The following is a 14310-nucleotide window of genomic DNA, read 5'->3' as shown; positions in this document are numbered from 1 at the left end:
ACCAACGTTTTCCAGATTATCTTGATCAGTCTACATGTCAGCAAATATTTCAAGTTTTAGAGCACTTTTCAGGTCCGTAAAAGAACACAGCACAGATCGAATGATTGTAAGGAAGCCTTTCTGGAGTGGAAGTAAAGCTCTATGTTTACCTACTTTCATATCTTCGTCCCCCTGTGGGTGGGGGCGGTATCGTAAGAGGCGACTAAAGGGGGCCCCAGGGGCTCTGAAATTTGGAGCGTGGTTTGGCGACCACGGGACCCTTAGCAGAGTCCTGGCATTGCTTCCACTTACTTGTGCCAGGCTCCTCCATTTCATCTATCCTATCCGACCTCACTTAGTCAACCCTTGTTTTTTCCGACCCCGACGCTCTTAGGTTTGCGAGGCCTAGGGAGTCTTTCAATTTCATGCCCTTCGTGGCCCTTGTCTTTCTTTGGCCGATACCTTCATTTTTCGAAGTGTCGGATCCCTTCCATTTTTTCTCTCTGATTAGTGTTATATAGAGGACGGTTGCCTAGTTGTACTTCCTCTTTAAACAGTAATCACCACCACCACCACCACCACCACCACCACCACCACCACCACCACTTTCATATCTTCGCACACTCAGTAAAATTTGCACAGGACTCCCTCCTGAATCTCCGAGTACAACCCAAAGCACTTTCGAGTGGACGGCTTTATAGAATGGGAATTCATGAATTCAGTATATCAAAAGTACCATTTACAAGTTTTATAAACTTACTTCGTCTGGCAGAAGGTGAGATATGATTAACCCACTGTGGGTGAGGGTGGTAGAATAACACCTACGGTATCCCCTGCCTGTTGTAAGCGGCGACTAAAAGGGGCCGCAGGGGCTCTGAACTTTGGAGCGTGGGTTGGCGACCACGAAGCCCTCAGCTGAGTCCTGGCATTGCTTCCACTTACTTGTGCCAGGCTCCTCACTTCCATCTATCTTATCCGACCTTCCTTGGTCAACTCTTGTTCTTTCCCGACCCCAACGCTGTTAGGTTTCCAAGGGCTAGGGAGCCTTTCATTTTCACGCCCTTCGTGGCCGTTGTCTTTCTATGGCCGATACCTTCTTTTCTCGAAGTGTCGGATCCCTTCCATTTTTTCTCTCTGATTAGTGTTATATAGAGGATGGTTGCGTAGTTGTACTTCCTCTTAAAACAATAATCACCACCACCACCACCACCACCACCACCACCACCACCACCACCACCACCACCACCACCACCACCACCACCACCACCACCACCACCACCACCACCACCTTTGCGAGAGATAGGGAGTCTTTCATTTTCACGCCCTTCGTGGCCCTTGTCTTCCTTTGGCCGATGTCTTCATTTTTTGAAGTGTCGGATCCCTTCCATTTTTTATCACAGATTAGTGTTATATAGAGGATGATTGCCTAGTTGTACTTCCTCTTAAAGCAATAATCACCACCACCACCTCATATGGTAGCATAGCGTGGTTCAAAATGTGTGCCTCGTATACTAGCGACCTTTGCAGCATCTTTGAACTTCATATTAAGGATGGCATTTCCTGCATAAATTGTTATGGCAAATGTATCTACTGCCTTAATTCCAGTAATATCTGACACAAACGATAGATCTAACTTGGCTGCAATAAGAGGCAAGGAAGCCTCTCCAAATGCAGCAGCACCAGCTACAACATGATTGAAGTTATACTGCTTCTAAGAAACTACAACAAGGGGAGTGAGGCTCTCAGCAGTAAAGCCATTGAAAGCATCATCCTCTGCTACAGCAACTCGAGCAATTCCCACGGCATTTGAAACTTGCTCTGCAACAGGACCATATTTGGTACCTGCAGCACCAGCCACAACATGAGTGAAGTTCTACTGCTTCTAAGAAACTAAAGAGGATTGAGGCTCTCAGCAATAAAGCCATTGAAAGCATCATCCTCTGCTACAGCAACTCGAGCAATTCCCACGGCATTTGAAACTTGCTCTGCAACAGGATCATATTTGGTACCTGCAGCACCAGCCACAACATGAGTGAAGTTCTACTGCTTCTAAGAAACTAAAACAAGAGGATTGAGGCTCTCAGCAATAAAGCCATTGGAAGCACCATCCTCTGCAACAGCAACTCAAGCAATTTACTGGAAACAGTCACACGAGTACCCGACATTTCTGTCCTACTCCACAATGTTATCACACTTTGGTGTTAAAACTTTGGAACAAAGACGTAAAAAGTCCATGATGTTATTTTTGTATAAAATATTGAATAGTAAAATTGATGATGAAGAGTTACTTCGAAGGATACCATTTTACGTTCCTCGGAAGTCTGGCAGGTTCAAGAATTTGTTTTACATTAAGAAATGCCGCACAGAAGCCCATAAGAATTCTCTTCTTAATAAAATTCTGAAACTTTATAATACATTAAATACATATAATTTGGATATCTTTTTCACGAATCGAATCAACTTTGAATTGTCGTGTGATAACGCACATACTGTTGAATATTATCTCTGTTTTCTGTATATGTTTTATTTCATTCTTCTAGTTGTTCTTTTATTTCTCTTCTATTTGAATGCACTGTTTTCAAATGATCTAAAAATTAAACATGTTATTTCTCTTTTTAGAATATTATTTTGTATAATGTGTCATGTTTAAGACTAAGACTGTATAATTTAACTGTATAACTGAATGTGTTACTTTGTGTTAGGCACCACTGTAAAATAATTATGAATGTAGTAACTGTATATTTTTATTGTATTACCAACTTTGTATTGTTTGGGTAGTTCATTGTATTCTTTGTATTGTCTTTTTTATTTAATGTTTAGTAGTGTAACTATTAATTGTACTGGATATTGTGAACATTGTAATTGGGCAAAAAGCCTGTTATGTTCATCACTGAATAAATAAATAAATTCCCACAGCTTGAAACTTGCTCTGCAACCAGACCACTTTTGGTACCAGCAATAAGGACAGATATCTCTCCACCCAGTTTCTTGTCAGCAGTTAAAGCAGTCTGAGTAATTGGAGCCAACTTCTCATGGTTATGTTCAGCAAAAATTAATACACTCTGCAGTCTTTTCAACTGAAGGGACAATTGTAAACCATTACTCCTGCTGGAAAATATACTGCGAAGTGATCAGTAATCCAACGTGTACAAATTCGCAAGTATCGGAAGTTACTGGTCAAAATTCGAGAAGTTTCTTTTTACAAATGGCTTGATGTCTCATCGACACAGATAGGTTTTATGACGACGATGGGTTAGGAAAGGGCTACGAGTGGTAAATAATCGGCCGTGGCCTTAATTAAAATACACCTCAGCATTTGCCAGGTGTGAAAATGGGGCAAATCGGGAAGTATCACTATCACTATTCCATAGTGAATTCATAACTTAATGATTAAAAAAGAATCGCAGTGGGAGTCATATTATTTGGCATGTGAGAAGGTGAGTCTCCATTTTACTGTAGATTGGGCAAGTAAGTCTATAATTTAGATCCATGTTTATTGTTCTTTTGCTTCGCTTTACCTGATGCGAACCCCAATAGAAGCGACAGATCTTCGGAAAATATTCAGATATCACAGAAATATATGTCATTAATTAGTAATGATCTGAAGACATTTCGGCCTACATTAAAAAGGAAGTTATTATTAGGAATTTTTGGGAAGGTTATACAAAATTTCATATCTCGGGGAGTATATTTAAAATATTGTCCATAAGAGTAATACATCGGTTAAATGCCAGAGAAGTATCTACACGTGTCAGAATTGTATCACCAGGCCGCGGGTAAATTTGCAAGGAATTATTATGGCCGCTGGAGGAATGGGGAAAGATCTGCACATACCACTATCACAATCGGTAAACTTTATGAAATCCCAGGTGTTAATATCTGAGGACAGACGAGAGTAAACTCTGCAAGTCTCATTCCGGTTGTGTTGTGCCTGTATTCGTCGGTCGCGACATGTATGTTATGTGCAGTGTCTATATTAACATTAAGTTATTAAGAAGAACCGCAAAACCACCATGAATGAAGTGTGTATAAAATGTTTACGGTCATCAGTATGATGGCTTTTTGTCCTTTTTCGATCGATAGTTAGAGATGCGTGAATAGTGAGTGTAAGCTTGACAATAGGGCCGGGGTGCTGTAAATATTTGTATTATAGTTTTTGCATCGATATTCTTGGAATATGGTAGTCTTTGAAGTGGTGGACTAGGTTATAGAAAGAGTTAGCAGGACTCAGGTTATGTTTTGTCTTAACTTTCTTACTGGCTGTGAAGTGCTTCCGTAATTGTGCTGCACTGGTCGGCGTAAATGTAAAAGTTACTCCGCATGAAAACCTGGCCAATGGAGACTAGTTCATGTCACTAAGTTTTTTGGTTGTTCTTTCTGCATATTTTTGTATTTTAGATTGTTTTATGGATTTAATAATTGATGGATGATAGATAGGTTATGTGTTGTCGTTGACACTTGGTTTTAAGTTTTGTTGTTTGGACATTAAGAATGTGGGTTCGATTCATCAGCTGTTGCTGATTGGTTTTCTCTTTACAGTCAGCCACGAAAAAATCTCTCTGTGCTATAAACACATGAAATGTTTTGGATACATCATCTCCGAACCTTGAATCACTGTGAATCCCGATAGCGTTAAGTGAATCAGGGAATTCCCTAGACACAAGAATGTTCGAGGAGTGAGAAGGTTTCTTGTTATGGTAGGATTTTTTGGAAGGTTCAATCCAAATTTTTCTAACATTTAGGCTCCTCTTAACCTATTGAAAAGAAAGAATACTCGTTTTGTTTGGAATGAATCCCAAGAAGAAACTTTCTGTCTTTTAGAAGGTGTTCTGTGCAAAGCTCTTGTGATGCATAGTCCCGACCTTTCGAAAGACTTACTATTGCAGTGAGATGCTAGTGACTTTGCTGGTTCAGCTGTTTTGAACCAGAGGTTGAATGATGACAGTTTGGCTCATGTTGCTTATTTTAGCAAATTACTCTACGAGGCTGAGCATAGATATTATGTTTGAGAGTATGAATGTCTAGCTGTTGTATTATGGGGTTGAGAAATTTCAATCGTGTTCAGAACACAGACCTTTTCTGTTCACACTGACAGTCAGGCCCTATCTTAGATGAATGTTAATGTTAAAATGCTTGGGACAAAAGGCAGGTAGATCGTGTGTTTGTCGGCTTACAATTTTATCATTGTTCATGTTGGGGAGGAGGAGAATGTGGTCGATGATTGTTTGTCCACGATGTTCGACGGTGTCGGATCGCCTGCCAACGCTCTGGAAGAAAATTCTTGTTCTAATGGAACTCTCAGTGTCCTTCAAAATTATCCATGGAGTTTTAATTACTTGTCTGAAAATCAGAAGAAATATCAAGGGTGCTCTGCCTTGATCAAAGACCCTACGTTACCAGTCCTTTCAAATGAAATGGGGATTGTTCGTTCATCCCAACGCTCGTAATAGAGCTCTCTGGATTTTTTCCCCGTGGGTCGAGAGCCATGGTTATGGATTACTTCCATTATTCTTACTTGGGTGCTCATTTAGGTCAATTCAAAACATTGCACAGAATTTCATGTGATTTCTTCTGGGCCAACATGAAAAAGGATGTGCTGGAGTACGTAAGGAGCTGTAAAACGTGTCAACATTGTAAACCAGCTCCCCAGATTTAACAGTCTGTGTTTTTTCTTTACAATTTGCTTTAAGCCAGACTGACACGGATAGATCTTATGGCAACGATGGGATAGAAAAGGCCTAGGGGTAGGAAGGGAGCGGCCGTGGCCGTAATTAAGGTACAGTCCCAGCATTTTCCTGGTGTGAAAATAGGAAACTCTGTGATTTTTATTTGTGTGGTACTCTGAAGGACAAAGTGTACCAAAAAATTCACGCACTCTGGAGGAACTTAAGGAAAATATACGAACTGCAATAAGAAACATTAAGTTTACAGTGACTGAGCTAAATCATATCAATCGAAATGTGTTTAACTGGCACAGTGCCTGTTTAACTGAGGAAGGACATTTCCACATTTGCTATAAGGTAAGAGTTTATTTTCTTATATTGTATAATCAGATTTACCTACAGATTTAAGAAGCGAAGACAGAGTACAGGCCAGCTATTGTCAGGTAGGCAACGGGTGTGGAGGAAGCCAGCCGGCCGTCCGGTCTTGGCTCAGCCGAATTTTTTTTGGGGGGGAGGGGGGCGAAGCCCGCTCCCCCCGCGTGGCAATCGACACAATCTACATTGCCTCCGAGATGCTATTTATTTCTAAGGAGAAAAGGGATAGCAGGGAAGAGTGGGAAAGGTACTACAGGAGTACCTGCCTGTTTGCACGTTAGACGCGTTACTAGGCAAGGTTTGTGTTGGTAAGGTGGTGTTAAGGCGTGATATTAAGGGTCAGGGAAAAGCCACATAGGCAGAAAAGGGAAAGAGCTTACACGTAAAACCTAACATCTTTTCATAGCACACAGGAGGATGTGGGCTGGAAAAGTCCAGAGGTTGTGTTAGTTAGGAATATGTGGCATGCCGTCGTAACCATTTTCCTTTCGTTTGCCAGTTATTATGGGGATCAGTCCTTCTTGACACTGCCTGGTGCGGCTCGGGTCCACTGGCGTCTGGGCTTTGGGCCATAGGTTAGTCCCGTGGTCTAGTAGCCAGCGGTCCCTGGTGGCTCACCCGCGTGCGGGCAGTCAGGTTTTATACGGAAAACCCTGTACAAGAGTTCTAATTGGAGCATTTCCTCTGAGTTGAAATGAGGAAATCCCGGAAAGCTATTTCAAGCATATGAACCTATCCGTCTCTCGAGTCTATAGGTATTTACTATTGGTTATATCCCAGAGCTACCAAGTACACTGACTGACAGAGCAAATGCAACACCAAGGAGGAGTGGTTCGAAAGGGATGAAAGTTGGGGAAAAACAGAGACGGCACGGACGAATAATTGATGTTTATTTCAAACCGATATGCAGGTTACACAATGCGCACGGCATCGACTCAGTAGGATGTAGGACCACCGCGAGCGGCGATGCACGCAGAAACACGTCGAGGTACAGAGTCAATAAGAGTGCGGATGGTGTCCTGAGGGATGGTTCTCCATTCTCTGTCAACCATTTGCCACAGTTGGTCGTCCGTACGAGGCTGGGGCAGAGTTTGCAAACGGCGTCCAATGAGATCCCACACGTGTTCGATTGGTGAGAGATCCGGAGAGTACGCTGGCCACGGAAGCATCTGTACACCTCGTAGAGCCTGTTGGGAGATGCGAGCAGTGTGTGGGCGGGCATTATCCTGCTGAAACAGAGCATTGGGCAGCCCCTGAAGGTACGAGAGTGCCACCGGCCGCAGCACATGCTGCACGTAGCGGTGGGCATTTAACGTGCCTTGAATACGCACTAGAGGTGACGTGGAATCATACGCAATAGCGCCCCAAACCATGATGCCGCGTTGTCTAGCGGTAGGGCGCTCCACAGTTACGGCCGGATTTGACCTTTCTCCACGCCGACGCCACACGCGTCTGCGGTGACTATCACTGACAGAACAGAAGCGTGACTCATCGGAGAACACGACGTTCCGCCATTCCCTCATCCAAGTCGCTCTAGCCCGGCAGCCCGGCACCATGCCAGGCGTGCACGTCTATGCTGTGGAGTCAATGGTAGTCTTCTGAGCGGACGCCGGGAGTGCAGGCCTCCTTCAACCAATCGACGGGAAATTGTTCTGGACGATATTGGAACAGCCAGGGTGTCTTGCACATGCTGAAGAATGGCGGTTGACGTGGCGTGCGGGGCTGCCACCGCTTGGCGGCGGATGCGCCGATCCTCGCGTGCTGACGTCACTCGGGCTGCGCCTGGACCCCTCGCACGTGCCACATGTCCCTGCGCCAACCATCTTCGCCACAGGCGCTGCACCGTGGACACATCCCTATGGGTATCGGCTGCGATTTGACGAAGCGACCAACCTGCCCTTCTCAGCCCGATCACCATACCCCTCGTAAAGTCGTCTGTCTGCTGGAAATGCCTCCGTTGACGGCAGCCTGGCATTCTTAGCTATACACGTGTCCTGTGGCACACGACAACACGTTCTACAATGACTGTCGGCTGAGAAATCACGGTACGAAGTGGGCCATTCGCCAACGCCGTGTCCCATTTATCGTTCGCTACGTGCGCAGCACAGCGGCGCATTTCACATCATGAGCATACCTCAGTGACGTCAGTCTACCCTGCAATTGGCATAAAGTTCTGACCACTCCTTCTTGGTGTTGCATTTGCTCTGTCAGTCAGTGTATAACCTAACGGTATATAGACAGCATAGCATAGCAAAGCGCCTGAACGATCAAAATTTGAGCGGAGGGTAGTAGTGGCTGCAATGATGAATGGCACACGTTAGTTTCGAAGGTGTGGGAACTTTAAAAGAACTTCTCTACCAACGTTCTCACTCATGCACCAACAACATTTCCTGGTCGGCCACGGTTGCTTATTGTTCGATGTTAGCAACGTGTAATGGATAACGCCCAAGAGATACAGAGTAAAGGCGCAACATTTTACTAGGTGTATGTTTCCAGACACATGGCAGAAGCGTTCTCTGGTTTCAACAGGATATGAGAGCAGAACATCCACCCGAGTGTCACTATAAACATTATGATACTGCATATGACATATTTCTTGCACTTGTTGGCAATTTGACTCCAAAAGCTTGGAACATGTACTTCATGTACACTTGAAATGATGCGTTGTTGAGCAGAATATTACACCCTGACATCGTTCCGCAGTTATTGTCAGGCTCCTCACTTTCATCTATCCTATCCGACCTCCCTTGGTCAACTCTTGTTCTTTTCCGACCCCGACGCTATTAGGTTTGCGAGGGCTAGGGAGTCTTTCATTTTCACGCCCTTCGTGGCCCTTGCCTTCCTTTGGCCGATACCTTCATTTTTCGAAGTGTCGGACCCCTTCCATTTTTCCCTCTGATTAGTGTTATATAGAGGATGGTTGCCTAGTTGTACTTCCTCTTAAAACAATAATCACCACCACCACCGCAGTTATTCAGAAGTGTTCGAAGAGTTTTCTGGACATTTATGATACATGATTTTACCACCACGTTCACGCGACGCGAACCGTGTGGAAATTTGTGGTATGCGATGGGGGAAAATCTTTTATCCCTATGGTCAAGCTCCTACAAGTATTTAAAAGCTGCCGATGAGTTGCAGATGTCATGAGTTAATATATCTGAAGAGTTACGCAGTTCACTTCTGAAAGAGACAACCATGCCATTGCTATGCTTTGCTCAAAAGACGGGCTCAAATCTACACGGCACAAAATACGTTCTTTTCTCATCCTATCTGTCCCTTGATTTCACTTACGATAACTAGTTGACATACATCTAAGTGGATAACTCGTACTTCCAAAGGAAAATACACGTAAATCACCCCTAATTTACAGCCCTGCAAGGAGAAAGGGATACAAAAGTTCGAAAATACACGGTTCAAAAAATTAGGGGAACATGTTTTGAACGTATGCCATGCTGCACAAAACAATACTTCATACCCAGGTATGTTACCAACTAAACCTTAATTCTTTACCGTTGAAGTATACCAAAGAAGATCGATGGATTCGCGTTCATTTTCAGAACACAGACAGAAAGGTCAAAATAGGGGCGAAAACAAAGTGATGACAGTCCTGCAGGGTGGACTTTTAACACAGTTGGAGAGCTTCAGTATGGTGTATGTCCTCCAGGAGCATTTGTCACAGCTTGGCACCTACGTGGCATGTTCCGTAAAATTCGACGGAGGTCACGTTGCGGTATCAGGTCCCATTCTTCAGTGAGAGCCTGTTCGAGGTCTTGGCGAGTCTCCGGTGGAATAGGACGCCCACGAACACTTTTGTCAAACCTATCGCACACATGTTCAATGGGATTAAGGTCGGAAGTCACTGCTGGCCATTCCATCTCTTGAATGTCCAGTTCTCGTAAGACAGCTCTGATGATGCGCGCTACATGAGCCCTGGCATTGTCGTGCATGAGTACGAATTCAGGGCCAACACCGTATGAAGTAACCAAAATATGCTGTAGCAGTATCTACTCGATGTATCCTACGGACGACGACAATATCCGTACGGCCATCAATACTGATGCCACTCCACATCATTACATAACCTTGTCCGAATCGGTCGCCATCCTGGACAACATTTGGCATGTACTGCTCACCACGGTGTCTCCATACACGTTGACGTCCATCACCCTGTGTCAGGGGAAATCTGGACTCGCCTGTGAACAACACAGGTCTCCTTTGGCGAAGTTGCCAGTTGACGTGGGTACGGACAAACAGAAGGCGAGCTGCGCGATGTTGCTGCGTTAAACGGGGCACTCGAACAGGACGTCTGGGTCGTAGGGACCCTTATCTTAACCTGTTCCTTACTGTCTGGTCAGACACCGTGACTCCAGTGACCCTCCTGATGTCTTGTTGCAGTTCTCTGGCAGTTGCTGAACGACGCCGCAACGTACAGATGGTCAGATATAGGTCATCCTGTGATGTTGTCATGCGTCCACGACCTTGTCCAGCCCTCCTTGTGAACTGGCCTGTCTCACTGTAGCGATTCAACAAGCGGTGAATAACTGACGGATAGACATTGAGATCCAGAGCAACACACGAAAAGTCCATCCTTCCCGGATCAAAGTGACGGACCTTGGGACTTGAACCTCGATAACATGTCTCATGGGATGTGCTGGTTGACGTACAACGTGCTCAAATGACCGCAGTAGTCTGTGTACCTCACGACACACGGACGCACCGCTATTCATTTTGTTTTGAGGGGTCAGCTGACAGTTTAATGCATGGTTACACCTACAGATGGGGTATAACTTCTATTTGACATACCCTGAGTAGCTAAGGTCTCAAGGTATGCTGTACGACCACTGGAACCCCATCTACCAAATTAACGTTCACATATCAGACGTTACAAAACATGTCCCCCTAATTTTTTTGAACTTTGTATCTTGTTGCACAACTTATGAAACTACATTTACATTGCTTTTATTTTACCTCTCGATCATGCTTCGCCCTGGTTGTGCGATATATTTGTAGCCTTGCTGCGAAGTATGGAGGAAGAACTCGCGGAGATATCGAAATCCTAGCAGTAGCCAGCGGCGTCCACGAGAGGGTCCGGTAGCACGGCAAGGGCGTCGGTAGCGGCACATACTTCCTTCCTGAAACTAAAAAAAAATCCCCTTTAGTTATGTTTGAATTAAATTATAACTTACTGTAATTCAAGTGTCGAGAGGGCATAAATTCTGATTCGAAATGATGGAAATAGAAATGGCGTATGGCTTTTAGTGCCGGGAGTGTCCTAGAACATGTTCGGCTCGCCGGGTGCAGGTCTTTTGATTTGATTCCCGTAGGCGACCTGCTCGTCGTGATGAGGATGAAATGATGATGAAGACGACACATACACCCAGCCTCTGTGCCAGCGGAATTAACCAATGATGGTTATAATTCCCGACCCTGCCTGGAATCGAACCCGGGACTCCTGTGGCCAAAGGCCAGAACGCTAACCATTTAGCCATGGAGCCGGACATTCGAAATGATAGCAAATTCGGTCTAGAAGTACGAACAGTATGAATTACTGTTTTACACCAGTCGTCGACTGGTATGCTGAGTGTCTTATGATATTCTTAGTAATTGGTCAGTTTACCATTGCTGCAGGAAATACCACTCTTTATACAGGAAAAAGGTCGTATAAACATATTATGGTCTGACGAGAAGTCACGTGGTTGACAGGTAAGGGGTGCGAGGGGTAAGTATGGCTGCTGCGCATGCGCCTATCTGAAGTCAGAAGGCCTGACGATAAATATCTGCTCCGTCCTCGATGACTCTATTGAACCGAGTTGTGAAGTTTCAAAATGGTAGTGCAATAAATTGTGCTTTAGTTACATATTTACTATAAGTACTGCATAATGAACACTTTAATTATGAACATGAATCTGTGTCTCCTTTCTTCCAAGTCTTTTCAGCCCAAACTTCGCAATATTTTCGTAACGCTGCTATTTGTCGGAAATCACCTAGAACAAATCGAGATTTTTCTTTGGATTCTTTTTCCTGTTCTTGAATCAAGTAATTCTGGTGAGGGGTCACGTGCATAGGAACAATACTCTAGTTCGGGTCTTAGCAGAGACTTACCTCTCCTCTCTTACACATCCTTACTGAATGAAAATCCTCAAACTGTTTCCAGTCATTCGACCGGTGAGGATAGGAATTTTGCCGGCTGCGGAAGCCTATCGCACCCCACTGGGGCAAGGATTAATGACTGACAGATGAAATGAAATTATAGTGAAGAGTGTTGCTGGAATGGAAGATGACAGTGAAAACAGGAGTACCCGGAGAAAACCCTGTCCCGCCTCTGCTTCGTTCAGCATTTGAACCACGGAACCCAGCGGTGGGGGGCCGGAGCGCTGCCGTCTGAGCCACGGAGGCTCTCCCTACACATCCTTACTACAACCCCTAAATACCCTCTCCTCATAACCATGTGCAGATATCTGTACCCTTTATTTACACTCACTTTTATGTGTGATTACCACTATGAAGATCTATTAAGGTACAGCCCCGGCATTTGCCTGGTGTGAAAATGGGAAACCACGGAATGCCATCTTCAGGGCTGCCGTCAGTTGGGTTCGAACCCTCTATCTCCCTAATGCAAGCTTATAGCTATGTGACACAAGCCACGCGGCCACTTGCTCAGTCCAATGAAGATATTTCCTTATGTTAACACCTAGGTACTTATAGTTATCCCAATAACGAACTTTCACCCCATCAACGCAGTAATTAAAACAGAGAGGACTTTTCCTATTAGTGAAACTCACAACCTGGCTTCTATCCCCGTTTATCATCATACCATTGATGCTGTCTATCTCGCAACATTGTCGAGGTCTTTTTGCAGCTGGTTGCGCACAATCCTGTAAATTATTTTATCATTTTATATGTTTTAACATCATCCACAAGAAACAAAGAGCCTTATCTCTGATTCCAGTTCATTACTCATATCATTTATAAGTACTAATAATACTGCTTTGACCGTAACTCCCTTGGACATAACGAGCACAGAACGCAGTTTGTGGCCTGTTTAGTGTGTACCTATACCTCGACCAGTCATTGCAACTGTACTACTTGTTTTATTCACTAGAGAAGATCCGTACAGTTAATAAATGTTATATTACACAAACCTCAAAGGAAGTTTTAGATCAGGTGTATTTTGGGTGTTCCGGGAGGATGTCCACTGAGACAGTAATCTCAGGATAAAGAGACATCGGAACGCGATATAACATCACCTATTGGTTAAACATGCAATCTCGGGAGAGTCCAGAAGAGTGTACTGTAACTGGAACCCTTGGAAACAACAAGCTCAGAACGCAGCTTGCGGCCTGTTTAGTGTGTATATACAGTATATACCTCAACGATTCATTGCAGCATTTAATCCTAAGCACAATGTTACATGGCATCAGCAAGGCCTCCCCGTAAGGAAAATTGCCCACCTGATTGGTGTTCACCGTAGTGGCGTTGGTAGTACGTAGAACCCCTTTAGTGTGAAAAATACTCAAGATCGTTCTCGCCGTAGTCACTCGCGTTCAATAGAAGAAGTTGATGACCATTACTTGCGAATATTGGCTCATAGGAACCGAGTAGACTCCACAACAGGGCTGAGTAATGCCATCCTGACGGCAACCTTGCATCATGGAGTCAAGTCGTCTTCATTGATCAGTGCAGAATTAGTCTGACGCCTGATAATCGTCAGAGGAGAGTGTGGCGAGTGTGGAGAGAGCGAGGTAACGCCAGACGAATCATATACGTCATTACCATGGGTCCAGTAGGAAGGCGGATCCGTCATATTTTGGGCCAGCATCTGGTATGGACTTCGGATGCCGCTCGTCGTAGTCGAGGTCACCATAATATGGGGACTGCATCCTCCAATCCATTGTTCAGCCATACGGGTAGCATACGTGAGACAGGTTCGTCCTGCAAGACGGCAATACGCGCGGGCATAGCTTCCGTCATGAAAACGTCTTCATCAAGGAGATCCAAATCAAACTAATATAATGGTCTGCGATGTCTGCTCACTTCAGTCCGATTGAAAATTCTGGCATCACCTAAAAGAGATCGTGTGAAGACGTAGAAACCCATTTTTTTCATCCTGGATGATCTCGGAGGTATGCTGTTATAGTGTGGGTCAGGGTAGAGTAGGACAGCTTGAACCGCCTGGTGGGACAAATTATCTAAGTGTGCCTCAACGCACTGGATGGCGTAACACCGTACCAAAACTCAGATTGGGATTTTCAGATTTATATACGGATGTCCTCCCTTGCAAACCATGTGACCT

At 44.5% G+C, this 14310-nt stretch overlaps 1 pseudogene; it reads right to left on the bottom strand.

Moving 5' to 3' along the window:
- Positions 1-1447: 1447 nt before the first annotated feature.
- LOC136872185 (electron transfer flavoprotein subunit alpha, mitochondrial pseudogene) lies at positions 1448-13909 on the bottom strand (annotated as a pseudogene).
- Between the last annotated feature and the right edge of the window lie 401 nt (positions 13910-14310).

Source organism: Anabrus simplex, chromosome 4, assembly GCF_040414725.1.
Source record: "Anabrus simplex isolate iqAnaSimp1 chromosome 4, ASM4041472v1, whole genome shotgun sequence".
NCBI classification, from domain to species: Eukaryota; Metazoa; Arthropoda; class Insecta; order Orthoptera; family Tettigoniidae; genus Anabrus; species Anabrus simplex.
Note: the sequence above shows the minus strand (reverse complement) of the source record. Positions and strands in the feature narration are given on the sequence as shown.